The sequence below is a fragment of the Zootermopsis nevadensis genome, unplaced genomic scaffold (genome assembly GCF_977971745.1).
Source record: "Zootermopsis nevadensis isolate Lab colony 2312 unplaced genomic scaffold, Znev_1.0 Znev_ptg000045l, whole genome shotgun sequence".
NCBI lineage: Eukaryota > Metazoa > Arthropoda > Insecta > Blattodea > Termopsidae > Zootermopsis > Zootermopsis nevadensis.
The window spans coordinates 1,764,392-1,781,185 of NW_028259177.1; the positions used below are offsets into that span (position 1 = coordinate 1,764,392).

Consider the following 16,794-nt stretch of genomic DNA (forward strand, 5'->3'; position numbering starts at 1 on the left):
AGTGGCTACATGTGCTATAACTAGCTTCATGGAGCATAATATGTGTTGATTAGCTAACAATCGCTTATCTTGTCAATAAATTCCCCGCCTTTATGGAACACAAAATGTCATTCAGCCCTGAAGATGGAGACAGTATCACCACACGTCGTTACAACCCAGAAGACCAACAACGAACACTTAATTAGTTAGTCTCCCTGATACAGACCCGTTTTTAGTTGGAATTGTTCGCGAATTGGTGTTAAGTGTATAGGAACTAAATTTTCAAGCTGTGTGGTGCGCTACACAGATCATTTACGGAGTGTTTTCATCAATGACAGGATAAGTCACGCGCACGAAGCAGCGACATACCCGGATGTTTGATCGAGATTTCTTCTACTTGCCATTATAGCAGTTTCTGTCATACCCAGACGCTGTACTATTGTTGTGATTACACCATCTGGCAGATCGGATGAAGGGTAGGATGCGAGCTGGCGCAAAATCTGCTACCTACACAGCCTGTTAATTTACTTACTTGTGGCGATAAGAGAAAGATCAAAACAGAGCGGCTGTGTTATTACTGGGCGCAATATATCTGCGATCCTAAGAGGAGGTAAAGTACAAGAAAAGGGCTTTCAGTAATATGACAAATTCGTATATGAATGACACTGAAAAAATAAGATGTCATATTGACTGTGTATGATTTCTCTATATATCTCGCAAAACTGCCTCGGTTTCACTGTACTTGTAATCATTTTAAGACCTGACAATAAATAATTAACTCATTGGACAGCGTAGGTCTGTTGCACAGTAAAAAAGTTTATTAGAAAAATTCCTCCAACAAACTTTTGGTTCTCTTAGTGGCAATGCAACCGGGTTTGAATCTGATAATGCTAATTCTGTGTCCCATATAATGACTGTAGTGGTCACACAGTGCCACATTCATCAAAGACCAAGCTATCACAATGAACCATTTCTATTTATTGACAGCACACTGACACTTTGCCCTGGATTGATTTGTACAGAAGAACTACATTTACAAAGAATGTGCGGACCCAGCTCCATCCAGAGAGAATGTAGAGTTTTGGTGTCTGTCACGTCCAATGCGATTATTAAATAACTCTTTTTTCTCTTTCTTTATTGGTGTTGTAAAATAATTCTTGCGCAGTTTACTATGTTTTTAGAAGAGTTGTTATAACTTTATTTATATATTTTTAGTTATTTCTTTTTCTATGTTATGCGCTACTGACGAATACAAGAAGTCACATTTATTTCTTTAGTAATCGAGGAATTAAATAATTGCATGAATTACTTCTGAAACTTTCACGAATCATTATTAGATTTAGGGGAATTTAACACGCTTGCCTAGCGATGAGATGAATATCGCCTTAGAATTTTGTTATCAGTCTATTAAACTTGTTTGTGTTTCTGAATGTTTGATCTTACAGTATAAACATATCTTGGTGTAAATTGCTATAAAGAGCAGTTTTTGTTAAGAAAACAGCGCAGCAAAGAAAGTGTGTGAGCACGTGCTTGTATACAAGACTCACTGGAAAAAAAATTCTGAGACACTTTTCGAAATTTATTTTTCGTCTTTTGTTGTCACTCCTTTGTGTCCGTGTAATACAACAGCCACTGACGTATGCCTGGAGCAGGATTTGAACCCAGTTTCGCTCGTAGATTAGCCCACTGGATTCGTGTGTAGATGACCACAAGACTGAATCTTTCTCGCGTCATAAATGTTTGTTTCGTGGAAAAATAAACAGACCGAGTCTTGGAGCTGTTGATGTTATTGTTATTATTATTATCCTAATTATCATCATCATCATCATCATCACCACCACCACCTAGAATAACTTAGGCAAAGTAGCTTACAGATCAACTATTCGCAACTATGAAATATTTGTAATTGTTGACTTACAAACAGTGTGGAGACAGTACGCACGTCTCAAACGCCAATATACTTATAGGAGACTCCAAGGCGCAACATCCTAAAACGCTGCCATCTTAAACGTTGGACAAAATTTCATGAAAATCTGTCTTTTGTTTCAAGCGTTGATAGAGGTAACATACACCATTGTGATCTCAGATATTTATTTAATTTATTTAAACACGAAATGGGCTAATGGAAGCAGCGTAAAAAAGAAATCGGTCTCTGCGATGCTGTACGGGTGGGTTGAGAAGCTGCGGAAAGGACTAGAAACTACCTGCGCCGCCATGTTGGCATCAGTGTCCACAGCCTCCTGCCCCGTTGTTGCCAAGGTGACCACTGTGCGCGGCAGCGGACCACTGGAGCTGCTACAGAGACATCCTCTTCACCCCCCTAACCACCAAACATACCAATATATTTCTTATTTATTTATAACTCTCGTTTGGAGGTCCTCAGCGTTGAACTTACATATTCGAGGCGTCTTATAGACGTAAATTTGGAACTTTAATTTTTCACGTTGAATTCTATTTGTTCTGATTCTTAAACACAGATAATCGGTTCGAGAATAGACCCATAACACTGCCCTCACAATTCTTATTTGTTCCAAAGAGTATTAATATACCGATAACGGACTACAGATCGCAAGCAGCGCATTTGGAATCTCTGTGTACACCAAACTTATGCACTCCTTTCTGCGTTATATACTTAAGGCACATCGTTTAGGATGAAACCATAATTTAAACTCTCGTTTAAGACTTTCTAGAGTGTCTTTTTCCTTGTACCGAGTCTTCATGATGCTCGTCACGTAGAAACCTCTTCATTTCAGAGACTCACCTTTGTGGTGCGTTCCGAGAGATGGTACGGAGACTGCACGAATCTTTCGGCAACGAGACACCAATTTCCAGGCAATGTCCTGTTCACACATCCCTCCAGGCCTGTATTTATCGCTATACTGCGTCTGTATGGCACAGGAAGCTGAAAATCTTCGATGGTAAAATGTAAATATCCGTTGCTGGCGAAGATCATGAAATAATGCCAGAAGTTGAGTTCATTGTCCATGTTCGATATCGCTTTATATCCTTTGATTGTTCTATTCTGGAATTATATCTGTACTGTCATCTGGGTGAAATCATTTTTCTGAGGTTCGTACAAATTTCATAATTTTAGTTTTGATTTAACCCCTCCACTTGTCGCTGTCTTAACTTCTTTACCAAGTAAGTCTTTTCATCGATGCAGAGAATATTGGCAGAAAATGTGGAATGGGAACGTGAAATTGAGTAAGTCGAAGAAAGAAACGAAGAATGACAATTCGAATTAGGGGAGAGAAATTAACGGAAAAGAATTGCTCCACTTAACTTCCTTTGACACAATTACAGCGTAAGTGTGTGAAGGAAGATCGGAGGAGACAGAATTAATGCTCCCGCGCCATGTAATCTTTGTCTGTCCCCATTAGTCTTTCTTTGCTGCAGGCGACAAATGAAACTTGCGTTCTGCAAGGGAAGTGTTAGTGAGCCTGTCATCGCCACGGTACGGAGCGCCCTCATGTTGCAAGTATTGGAAACGGCCTCTTGATATTTTCTATAGCATTGGATGAAGGCACTGAATAAGCATTTACAGACAGACGAAGAAAGTGGTCCTTTAGCTTGAGGGTTGGACGGGAGCTGACACCTCGTCACATGTTACGTAACGGAACATGGGTCCACCAAGGGGCACTTTGAACCCTCACGAAATTTCGGGCTTCATATATGGCGGGGAATCTCTTCGTCATCTTCATGACAACAAGTTTCTCAAAATTAATAGTGATATATATTATTCTTTGCTTAAAAAATAAAGTTTCTTTGACCAATGAGATTAATTTTATGTAGACAACTGACCTGCGCAGTGTTTGGAATGCTAGAAAAGTGTTAGGACTTCAATGTAATACTGGAATCGTGGGTTCGAATCACATTTGATACATGGATGTATACCCGCCTCTTTTCTCTGTCTTACTGTTATGTGTACGTAATTAGCCGATTCCCCATCTAAGGGATCCTATCAGTTGTGTAAAATTATTCATATCTTTTGTCTTCAAATTCCCACTGCGGCGTGTATGAAGACGACACTCTTCTTGCACGTTTCGCCGTGTAGTCTGGTAGTTTACCGACGTTTCAGGGTAGTAAGCTCTTTGGAACGTTGGTAAACTTCTGTCAGGCTACATGGTACATTATCACAGAATTCTTTTGATTTGTACTTCAAGAAGTCAGTTCTAAATCTGGACAACGCATTGGGCCGAGTTCATTAGAGCCGAAGAAGAAGAGTCTGTTTCAAAAGCAATATTTAACAGTGAGGTTAAGGTACTCCGGACTTGTATTCGTGAAAAAGCAGTAGCAGAGGAACATCTGTAATTCATATTCAGTTCCGTATGAAGCAACATATTATATCTACGCGAGTTTCCGTCTCTAGGGATATATGTGCAGAGGTTGGCAAGCTGCGATAGTGACATTTGGGGATAACCCTAACCTTTCTTACTGTGAACACTGTTTGAACTGCATCATCAAAGGAACTCTCACTGTGAAGGCCAGTGTCTGATCAATGGCACTGGTGCTATCAGCAGACAGGAAAGTCTGACGCTACATATTTTGCGTTCCACAGGGATACATGACGACGTGAATACACATTTGCTTCGAGTTTCGGATAAATATACTGATTCCTTCTTCAGGACTGACTAACAACTTCAGTAAATTCAAGGCTTAATTTACGTCGGCTCTGAATACGGGGGCAATCTGTTCCTCTGAAACGTTGGCATTTGCATATAAGTCCACACAGTCTTATTATAACCTAGAAGACCAACTTTAAAATTTTCACTGCCTTGAGAACATCAAATCTCAGATCATTTATTAATGATCAGAGCCATAAAAGGTCAGTAGAAGTAACCCGTGTCAAGTTCCGAGAAAATGTTATGACGTCTAAGTTTCTCTAAACGCCTAGTTTGTGTGGTAGCTTTGAATTTAATTTATGTATATTTTGAAGGTGATGAGAATTAAATTGTTTTTCTTAAATGCTACAAAAATGTCAAAATTTGTATTCAGAGAACTTACATATTACTATGTGTGAGTTGTTGAATATCATCTCAAAGATCTACACAATGTTCCCAATCTTTCCGAAATTTGTTTATCACTATGTAAAGTTCACGTATTTTTCAGCGCTAGTTCCCCAATTGTCGCAATTAAATTGAGGTATTCGTTTTGTAACGGCCCTATTAAATATGCATTGTAAATAAAAGTGGCCGGACAAAACCTGTATAATTTTCGAAGATTAATTCGTCAAACAGAATTTAAGGACATTTCACAAAATGTCTTTGGTGCTGCGCTCCAAGTATCTGGAGATTGACTATCCTCATTTAGATTTGTATAGTGTTCCTTAGTCATTCTAGGCCTTAAAATATAGCACTACATCTTCCCCACACGTGCTTTCTAGGTTGTAACTCGCAAACTCCTAGAGCTACATACTAAGAAACTGGCCGTTTTAAGAGGTCCATTAACTAATGAAGGCTTTTGTGAATCACTTTTTTACACCTAAACAATTTATTAAGACATCTCAAGAAATGGTGACACAAGAAGAACGTTTTTATTCGAGAAAGACAAATTACTTTGTCTACTAAAATTTTCGCTTGCATAAAATAAATCTACCCGAGGACCCAATATAACTGAATCCATAATTGAAACAAAGGGAGCTAATTTTTTGCCTTCTCTCATGTCATAAACGTATTTGACAGTGACGTGTACAATTGCCACATTGATATATTTGGAGAGGAGGTGTTTTATTTGGATGTGTTGAGACTCATTTATCAAAGGATTGCCTCGCTTTTGTCACGTAATGTATTTATGGTTCAGTGTGGACGGTGAGTAAAGCTGGAAAGGGTTGACATAAAAATTTATTTTCGCACTGACGCATCTTCCTTGTAATAAAAGGCGTTGATCAAAACCCGCCTGATGTATTTTCAGGAATATACCTTAGTTATCCTGTCACTTTCTGTTTAAGTTATAAACGTCTGTGTGATTTATATTTCAGTACTAAGTGATCTTACCGAGATGTTGTGTAGAACCCATTCTCAGTGGGCCTTTTAGCTGTCGTACGTAGAGACTGCATAAGATAGATAATGCTCGATCCTGGCTTCGCTTTATTGGTGATATTCTTTGTGCAGACTACCCATTGACACGAACAGACGCCAATCTGTAAAATGGCTAATGTAAGTTGTATGTTTTTATTGTACGTTTAAAGCTGTTCTAACTATGCAATTATGTTTGATATTGTTAACTGCTGTTAGAATCTTGAGTCTTCTGAGTTATAGCGCCGTGTTTTATGTTTCAGAGTTAGAAACAAAACCAATGTTTCATTTTGAACTGTCTCAGTTTATGAAACTTGAAAACACCAGAATATTTTCTCCTATTTATTACAATTACAAAAATATGTACAAACATGTGATGCGGGATATTAACCTTGTGTGTATATATATTTTTGTGACGTCGTACAAGATTATGCTTCTGATAATTAAACCTTGAAGTACCAGTGACCTACCACGTCTCTTCTCACGCACTCCGCCAACTTCCTGATACGCCCTTCTGTGCGCACTGCAGTACTACAAGCTGTGACCCCAACAAAGGTCTCGTCATTGCTATTACGGAAAGCGATAAGAGCTTTTTACGTAGATTCAGCAACAGCTTTGAAATAGCAAAGTTAAAGATTTACTCCCGCTTCCACTTCAGAGTTCTCAAAGCAAAGAGGAATAAGTAGGAAAGAAGATTTGCAAAAAAGTCGAATTTCTGTCTACAAGAAGTATTCTCTACTTTCTAGTATGAATGAAATTTTTGATACAGTCTGATGTAATGGAATAGACGGTGTATAATCTACGGTAGAACATGTGAGTTTTACAAATGCAATGTTTACAACAGTTTTACCTATTTGCTTATGTCTTCTCTGGCATCAGAAAATAAAAACTTCATTGAAAATAATAAATATAATAATAATAATATCTCATGAAAATAATAAGTTTAATTTGATACTTGATTCTGTGGAAAATAAATGTGCGTGGCATCATGACAATCTGAATCGATTTTCGAGTTACTTGGGATTTGAGGTTCTCTAGAGCAGTGGTATTGAACCTGGGGTACGCGTACCCCCGGGGGTACGTGAAATTTAAAAAAAAATATTATTTTATGATGAACACTGAAAAATCAGTAATGTAATTTATTTAATTTATTTTAGGTGTAGATTATATACTATGTATAACTTGAATTATACACCAACAACTTCGGGGGCACAGAATTGAAGAGAAATTATATCTGGGGGTACGCGAACAAAAACGTTTGAATACCACTGCTCTAGAGAATACACCATTTTCCAATCTCCGGCAAGTTGACTACTTTTGTTTGTTGAAGACGACTGCCTTCTGGGATATTGTGACGTAGAAATTGATTCATCTCATTAACACTGTGCTGCTAGTCTAGTAACCTTGTTCTGTGGCGAACAATGGTATTTCTTTTGTAAGATTTGTACCTAGGTGCTTGTTTGCTTGCATAACTAATTAGTGTGATATAAGCTAAGAGAATGCACTTTAGGAAATCAGCGTAGTAGTAGGTTAGATTAAATGTACGTGCGGATGTGGAGCTCTGATTTCTTCATTAGTATACTGTATTTCCATTATACTTATTTCCGTAATCCGATTCAGAGAACACTGAGCGCCTGCAAATACTCGTTTAGACTATTAGCTACACAGTCATGTCGGAGAAGTTGCTGGGCACTCAAGGCGACAGAAGGTGTACCGACAACCCGACAAAATCTGCTGTCTTCTGGAATTTTGTGACATATAATCTTAAAGAAATTGACCGACGTTTCAGAGGTGTTAATGGGTGAATCCATTTCATCGCAATGATGATGGAGGCAGTAAGCACCTCTGAAATGTTGGTAACTTTCTACGAGACCACAAGGTGCAATATCTCAGAAGACAGCCATCTTCTATATTCTGCTGTCCTTCACATCTGAGGCTGCCTGCTCCTTCTGAAACTTACGGACGTGTCGTAGAGGCAGTTGATGTTACATTTAGATGTGATATAATTGTTTATATTTAATAATAACTGAAGAGTTTAATAATTTACCTGGTTCTACATATGAAGCAATAATACTGACTAAATATTACAAATAAAAACATTTACCGTACGTGCGTGTAAAATCTTAGTTTGAAATTTGAAAGTTCAGTGCAAAATTCCCAATATATTTTGTTTGTGTGTGTTCATGTAACGACGAATACTTAATTGATAAACGTGGTCCAAAATGGAGTGACTGTGTCGCTTAGATGAAGGCAATTTATCGGTTATTTATTTAGCTGTGCGACAGTCTTGTCGCACTTGAAAGCAGCAATCTTATGCAGATCCTTTTTAACAATACTAAATTTACCATTACGACTTTCGGAAGCTGATATGTCTATTGTTGACTCTAGCGACGTAAGACTATGGAAACATCACACTGAATACTCTGTTTTTCCTGCATATCAGTAACGGTTTTAGCAAGACGTGGCGTATAGTAAGTGATGAATTCTGCATGTTTATGTCGTGAACGTTTTGGAGGTTGATATGATGAAGTGTTTCTTATAGATTTGACACATTTCGGTTTAGTTTAATATAAATTGATAATTGTAGTTGGACAATACGAACTAAAATAGCAGCTTTGGTGCAGACTGCACCACCAGTCTCATCAAATACGTATAGGATATGTAATATTCTGAAGGATGGGCGTGGCTTCCCATGTACATCGTCTGCGTTTTATCAAATTAAAATAAAGAACGTAATGATTTGAGTTACGAGCACACAGTCGTGCCCCTTTTTTTAAATTATTTCTGTTGTATTATATTTGTGAATGTTCTGGTACCGATGTAATTTCAGTTATTGTTTTATGTAAACAAAAACTTATTGATTCTTTCTTCTGTTTGTATGAATACGCCTACTTTATAATCCGTGCTTTGAGTGGAATTAACTGTTTACTGGTGACAGTTTTAACACAGCGGATGTATTTCTACTATCTAACGAATTTATCCTATCGATGAGGTGTATTTTGTTAGTTCAGTGTTTAATACATGTATCTGAATGACTAATAAACCGATTCTGTCATGACATTGTGCAGCATTGTTGAGCTGATGAATCATTTACGAAGGATTTAATAGTTGTAGCATTGTTAGTCTACTAAATAGCTACAATAATATAAAACTCATTATAAAACACTTGGTCAACATTTTACGTTTTAAGAGCCTGCATTGAACGACGTTGGTGCTAATGTAACCTACTTTTTAAATTCGCACCATCGCCATGTTGACATTATTTGAAACAGACTAGTGTTTGCATCGCATGGCTTCTAGTATTCTCTTCATAGAGACTATAGAAATGTATGATATTTATTATTTTAAGGTTATGGCGGACGAAGGGCTATGTCTCTTGCCCCATAACCGCGATTATTTGAAAGGAATGAAGTTGTATTACTTTATTCCATAATCAGACGATGTTAAAATATATGTTCGAAATGTTTTAATAGGAGTCAGTGCTCTTGCAGAAGCTCTTAGTGATAAAGAAGTTTATTCGAGACTTAATTTTTAGAACTGCGTGAATTTTAGTCCATGAATGCAGCACAGAATTTAAAGCGAATAAAGGTTTAAAGCGGAAGAAGTTTCAGAAATTCTTTACTTCCCTGGGAGAAGACTAAAACGCGTTTTTTAAAACGTCTACAGTTTTCAGTCCAACGCAGCAACGTTCTTATCTTCCTATAGGTCTTTTAAGCTTTGCACGTAGCCCCCGTCTAAGCACGAACGTTCACGACATCAAATCTGAAAAGTACATAAAAGTCCAGTTCAGTTTTTGCCCTCCATTTATTGAAGTCTGCCAGATGAACCGAAGAAATTCTCCAGAGGTTAATCTAAACGAGTACATTACTTACAATATTTTTCTGCCGTTTCATATTTTAAATTAGATTCAGTAAAATGAATCTTGTATTATCATGCTGACAAGCTCTATCTGGATACAAGATTCAATGAAAACAGCTGTATTGTAAGCTCGTATCTTTATATTCCTTCTACCCCTGATATAACACTGGCTTTATTGAAAGTCTTTGTTTTGTTTCTTCAGCAACTCGTTTCTCCGCACACGTTTACCTTTCTTATTTTAGTATTCTTTTATGTCCCAGTGAAGTGTAAACCGACGTAATCTTGCATTCCTCTGTAGCACCGAAGACGAATCTGTCACGTTCTGACTCGGATGACATTCCTTGTTTCCGACGTATGCACATTTTATATTTGCGAAAAGTATATTCTGAACTTGAGACAGTTAAAGAAACCCGTATCAGCAGAGAATTCACCTAATTCAGAGTAATATTGTCAGTATTTCTGTTAATGTTTTGCCATAACAATTTATTTGCTGTAACAATTACTTTATTGTAAGTTATTTATTTACTGGGTTAATTAATTTATTGATGTTAGTTTCATAAGCTTCCTACAAGAAACTGTTACATCTGAGCTACGTTTCAGGATTGCCCCCGTCAAACGTCTGCAAACTTCTACCGCGTTACACATAGCAAAACCCCAGATTCCCAGCAGTGAGAACCTGAAATGTTACGAAATAAGGACCAGTCCGTCTTGTCTTCTTATTCTTCCTCGTGGGAAGTTCAAATCATCCGCTAATTTTTGGACATTTTGTAATTTTAGTTAAATGTTTTTATCTTCCAGTCCTTACTAGATAATGCAATTATAATTAATGCATTTTACACTTGTTTATCAACCGGAGAACACGAGAGATTTTGACAACTAAATTATTTTATAGACCTACTCTGCCGTTAATAAATTTTGATTATAAAGGTTTCTTTTGGGTGATAATAGTTTGTCTTTTAAATACTGTTTTAAGCTTTAAGTTTCGTATAATATAGAGGTCTGTTTAACCCTTTGTATCCCAGTGGTAAACATATTCCCCACCTGATTCAATAATTATTAACTCTGAATTGTGTGTTTACGCATATCGTGTGATTCTCGCTGTAAACAGAGATTTTTATTTAAACTTTTTCTTTACAATGGTGAAGTGTTTTCTTTGCGGTACGCACTAAATTTATAAATATTTAGACGGTTTGACTTCAAAAGCTAAACATGCTAGCAATAATTAGATTTTATGAGGTTATGTTTACTGTAATATACAATGTAGAGAAATGTTTAAAACACGGCTGTATTTATAAATCCACTTTCTGCCAATAGATGATGACCTGTTGAGGTCGAAACGCGTTTGGAACTAGTGTCATTTATAGTGTTGATAGTTTGTTAGTTTGCTTATTTTTATATTGTACCATGTAAGGTCACAATATCGGCAGTTGGTGCAGCGTCGCAGGTAAACAGCCTTCTCTATTCTAAACCCAAGACAGTGGCTTCAGATATCCCCTCTATACATACTGGATATTAAATGTGCACTTGTGTCATTGTGCTGACGAGTAAATGAAGTGCCTGACTGTGTTTTGAAATCCATTATTCTTGTTGATTGACGACCGTAATGGTGTGATGGGGACATAGACAGTAAAAGCTTTCCGAATTACACTTCTCCTTTCCTTCTTGTCATGCAGCCCCAGTCTTGTTAGTGATCCGCCCTGCTTATGTTGGCAACACCTCTAACCGGTCTGGTTTCCCGAAATTTACGTGACTGGATCAGAATATAGGGGAACTGTATCTGGATTTTACGTCGGCGCTCTCACTTAGCAAAATGTGTTGTATGTATATATGCAGATGGGGCGGGCGCAGAACTGCTGGCTCCCTGATGACAGGAATCAACTTTCAGTTAGAAGTTCAATATTGAAGGGCTCCTTTGTACGGCTTCTGCTACTTTCAGTCCTACGTCTCGTAGACTACGAGAGTTTTTCGAGAGGGAGGGTACCGCCCCCAGACCTGGGCCTTTTAGGCACCCTGGTCAGGGCCTCCTGAACTTCGTAGTGAAAAGTTTTCAATCAATCTGTTACTCTTCGGGTCACACTGTGTTACAAGTACTGCTCGTCCCTACAGTGTATCGACGTTCAATCTACCGTACCAACGTCGAGGTCCAAAACTTTGTGTCGAAAGTTCACATATTTGCGAACGATGGTAAGTAATTAAAATTTCACTCATGAGGAAATTAAAACAGCGCAATAACCCAGAAGACGGATATCTTCAAATTAAAACAGGTTTAATATGGATAATACGTATTACAATGTGATTAAGAGCATTCACCTTTTCATCTGTTGTCTAATACACAAACGTGAAAATATACAAAACTGACGTTGTACCTGTTGTTTTCTCTGGGTATGAATCTTGGTCTGTCACGTTAACGGAAGAATACAGATTGAACAGGATATGTAGGAGAAAATTCGGATCTATGAGGGATAAAGTGACAGGAGGTTGGACAAAATTGCTTAATGGGGAGCTCCATCATTTGTAGGCCTACTCTTCGTAAAACATTATTGGGATCTAATCCAAGATGAAATGGGTGGTTCATGTAGCGCGCATAGTGGAGACAAAAATTACGCACAAAATTTGGTTGGAAATTCTGGACAGACAAGGCCACATCGAAGACCTGGGAGTAAATTAGGAGGATAATATTAGAATATATTTTAAATAAATGGGGTTTCTTTTTGCCACCGAGAATTTTAAGGATATGGTGAATTAAAAGAAGTAATTCCTTCAAACCCTTTGTACACATGTTGAAATAAATATTGAAATAATATATTTGGTTTAGAACTATATACAGAGATCTGTGGCCGCCTAACACTAGGTTTTCACGGCCACAGTCCTTACATACGTAGCACTATTAGCACTACTGCTTACTACAACTACTCACTAACGCTACTCTACATAACTATTCCTTAATCCCTAATACTATTTACATAACTAGCACACATGTTGTAAACCATACCGACAAAGTTCCTAACAAACAGCAGTTTCTGTTCCACACGATGAATGCGAGTGAGGCGGATTAATTTGTTTTTAATTTATTACACAGTTCGAGACATCGATCGTATGCTGCAGTCTGTATGAGGCGATCCGCCTGGCGAGTTAGTCACTTGGTGTGAGCCTATTACATATCACATGTCTAATGCTACTCTAATAACAGAGGGCGTAGAGTAGGTTAGAACATAATACCCCCTGTTTCCATCTACATTAATGATGAACTCGTGTATGTATCAGTCAGTACACTCGCAGTGAATTCTCCGTCATTCAGAGACCTCAAAACTCTGCGTTTTGTCACTGAGAACAAGATCCATAAGGTGTACTTTCTGGAGGGACAGTGAACCCCGATCATGCACGTTGGAAACTTCCATACGCAGACATACAGACATACTTGAGCGAATCCATGCGGTGTTCTTTGCTCACGCTAGAGTGTCGTACAACATGTAATTTATCTTCATACTCTCGGCGCCTTATTACGAGTTAAGAGGCAGGATTTAAGAATGAAATACAACGGAATGGAAATTTTGACCTTTCACATAACAATATTGAATTTTTAGAGATAAAATTGAAACATGACAAGTTCTACCTGTGTGGTAGAATTTTCTATGTTTATTGTCGTTTTGCTTTTAACGTGGATAGAAATTTTGCGTGTTTCTATCACTCCCACGTAAACCTACTTCAGTACTGCGACTTTTGAAAATGATAAATAGTTCTATCTCTAATTCTATGGAACAGAGTCCTCCTTGGTAAAATAATAGTCGTTTGCCAAGAAATTTCAGCCTTTTGTTTAAATAGATTGTTCATTGCCGTGCTCTGAAGAGTCACTCTCTAATATTTTGTTTCTATAAGATCGAGTTTCTGTTCCAGATTTAAATAGTTTCTTTCCTTTAGGATTCCACACTGAATTTCCATATTCGGTTCTCTTCTGCCCCACGCGTGCTACATGCTCGTCTGCATTCCCCTCCTTGTTTTGTTTTCTCTTATAATATTCGGCGACGATCACAAATTAATATTTCCCTCAGCATCATAGTTATTACTTCTGGTATTTCGTTCCTCTCAGGTAAAAATATCGCCAAAACCCTGTTCTGAAACACCCACAATATATGTTCTTCCCTCACATTGGGAGGCACAACATAATACTTCAATAAATATTACATTATTTCCGAGATAATGATTACGGGACACGAATTAATTAATACAAAAATGATTTTAATCTGTGATCGAAGTTTCGAAGCAAGAATAATATGGTTAGAGAAAGGATTTCTTTTATAACCACAATTTATAGCTATGCAGTTAGTCCATTGTTTTCATGAACCTCTTTCTACAAAATCGTACTAAAGCATAGTACTTTACAGATTGATATCAGCAGATTCAATGCCGCAGATGAGCGGAAACTCTGCAGGAGACGTTTTTAATATCAAACCTACATATCCACTGCATCACACACCAGCGATCACAAGAGTAATAAAATACACAAAGCGTTGTTATGGAAGCACGCGAGAAGTGATTTATGATACGATCCAAGTGTTTTAAGTAATTCAGTTACGGTGTTCTGAGGATTCTGTTTTATTTAAGGGCACATAACAGATACAGTGGTGTGATAGCCGAAAGAGAGTTACTTTTATTAGTGCCGGTAATACGAATCTCTGTTATGCAGGTTTATACGAATCCCGGATCATATGTTTCTGTTCGTGTTCTCCATTTCGATAACAATTTTACTCCAACTTAGATCAACTCGTATACAGTTATCTCACGTAGCAAGATAAAAGGGAAAGTAAAATCCTCTTTTCACTAGCACATTACCCCGACAAGTTGTAAATCGATACACGCTTTAAAATTCGGCTAGAAATATTATTTGACGTGTAACTGATGTTTGTGTGTGAGAAGTGTGAAAGGAAAAAGTTTGAAAGACCTGAAGTTCAGAAAATTCCATTCCTGACTCCACTTTAAGGTCTGTTTTTAAAAGGGCGTGTATGCTTTAAACCCTAGAATAATATACGTCCACAAAACTTCGGCTTTCGGGGGTAAGACGCGTCGTTTCAGCAAACATGGCAGTAGCCATCTTCAGGGCGAATATATTGATTGAGTGTTTTCCAAAAATGCAGTATGCGGTCAGTGTGATAGCACGGATCTTATTGGAAGAGGGATAAATTGATCTGCTGCCCGTCCGTCTGTACGCATGTAACAACTCCAGAACGGTTGAAAATATGCTAATGAAATTTGATATTGGGAGGTTATACAAAAGTTTTTCACTTATTCCAGTTTTCATCAGAATCACACAACAATAACGGGCACCTCACACGAAGACTTTCTTGCGTTTCTGAACCCCAATGTAAGACGATGGGGTATCCGTCGGCCAGCCACAAAAGTCAAGGATAAAATTCTGTTAAACGCGCCGTAATTGTTACGTTATAAGTAGGCCTCAGTTTCCATACTTGTCATTTCGTTCTATAACAGTAGTTTCATGTTTATCTCAATACCATCAGTGCGTTACTTCGTGGCCCAGAATCCAGTCGCAAGAATCCATGATTTTACGTCCAGCAGAGTTGTGTTGCGGGTGGCAGTAACGCCCCTGAGATGGCGAAACTCTCGTCGTCTTCGTTTGTTTACATGTTGTAACTGCTGTGATTCCATTGAGGAAAGACAGTTGTGTAAATATTTACCATTATCTTCACTTCAACAACGTTTCTTTGTTTCTGTGTAACGAAAGGCCCTGTCACTCAAATTCTGACGTTTACATTTTTATCTTTCGGTCATAAATGTGGCATTTCTTTCTTCTTGCTTCAGAAAGTCGGAAAGGGAGAAATTAATAAAGCGTGTTCATCTGAGATGAACGTAGATGTGAGACAGGAGACGGCGAGTGTGAAGATCATACGGCACAACATCCAGGAAAACAACCAGATTTTTTCTTTATTTCTTGCTACAGAATTTATGATGATAAACTATAACGTTCTAAAAACATGTTATAATATTTTAATGTGAATGAATTTATTTCGTTGTTTGTACAGCACTTAATGATAACAGAAACAGGGCACAAAATCATTCGAGGAATATGAACATTCCTGTCTGCAGCCCGTAATTTGAACTGCCACACCCTGGACACGACGCAGACCTCTGCATCTAAGCTGCAATTTTACTTTTGACGCCATAGTTTTTGAAATAACCTGTTAATTTGATACGTCTTGAAGAAATTTAAACTAGGGAATGAAGTATGCGTAATGACTGGCAACTAGTTCAGTGTACAGGAGACTTATCTGGCTGTCTTCTTGTGTGCAGGTGGAAGAAGTGGAAGGGTCTTCTTCGGCTCACCACCACCTCCACCATTCCCCGGAAAGTTGGGGCGGGGGCTGCGGTCCTGCCTCCTCGTCATCTTCGTCCTCTCCGCTACCGCCGTCAGCTCTGCGACGCCATCGCCCCATGATGGTGGACAGCACGGGGATCGGACCTGGGCCGTCATCAGGGCCCCCTGGGCAGACGTCTTCATCCACTGCAGGAGATGACACCACGGCGAGCGGTTTTGCAGGCGGAACAATGTCGGAAGGGAGTGTCAGTGAATCCTCGCCGCGGCAGTGCGGGGTCCAGTCCCTCGTAACCTCAAGGGAGGAAGACGGTGAGGAGGATGGACAAGGTGGGGAAGCCGAAGATGCGGTCAGGAACTGGAAGCAAGAGGGGCAGTATCGCCTCGTCCGACAAGAGCCCTGGACAGAGGTACTGTTTGGATTACCTCAGAGACTTTTAAGTTTAAAGCTACTGAACTCGAAGCACTCTCCACCCCCAACCTTTATTTTTAATTGCTAAATAGATTTTATAGTAGATGTGTTATTGTTCTTGTGTGGAGTAATAAGATTATGTTTCTCGTACATTGAACGATATTATTACCCTATGTGTCTGTCAGATATATGCTTACACATAAACG

At 38.4% G+C, this 16,794-nt stretch overlaps 1 protein-coding gene across 1 annotated transcript in view; it reads left to right on the forward strand.

Annotated features, from left to right (window-relative positions):
• LOC147871614 (TBC1 domain family member 4-like) overlaps positions 1 to 16,386 on the forward strand; it is a 259,104-nt gene extending 242,718 nt beyond the window's left edge. Inside the window, exon 8 of the mRNA XM_087360629.1 lies at positions 16,155 to 16,386. The gene's annotated coding sequence lies outside the window, so the exon portion shown is untranslated. The remainder of the gene's footprint in view (positions 1 to 16,154) is intronic.
• Positions 16,387 to 16,794: the final 408 nt, after the last annotated feature.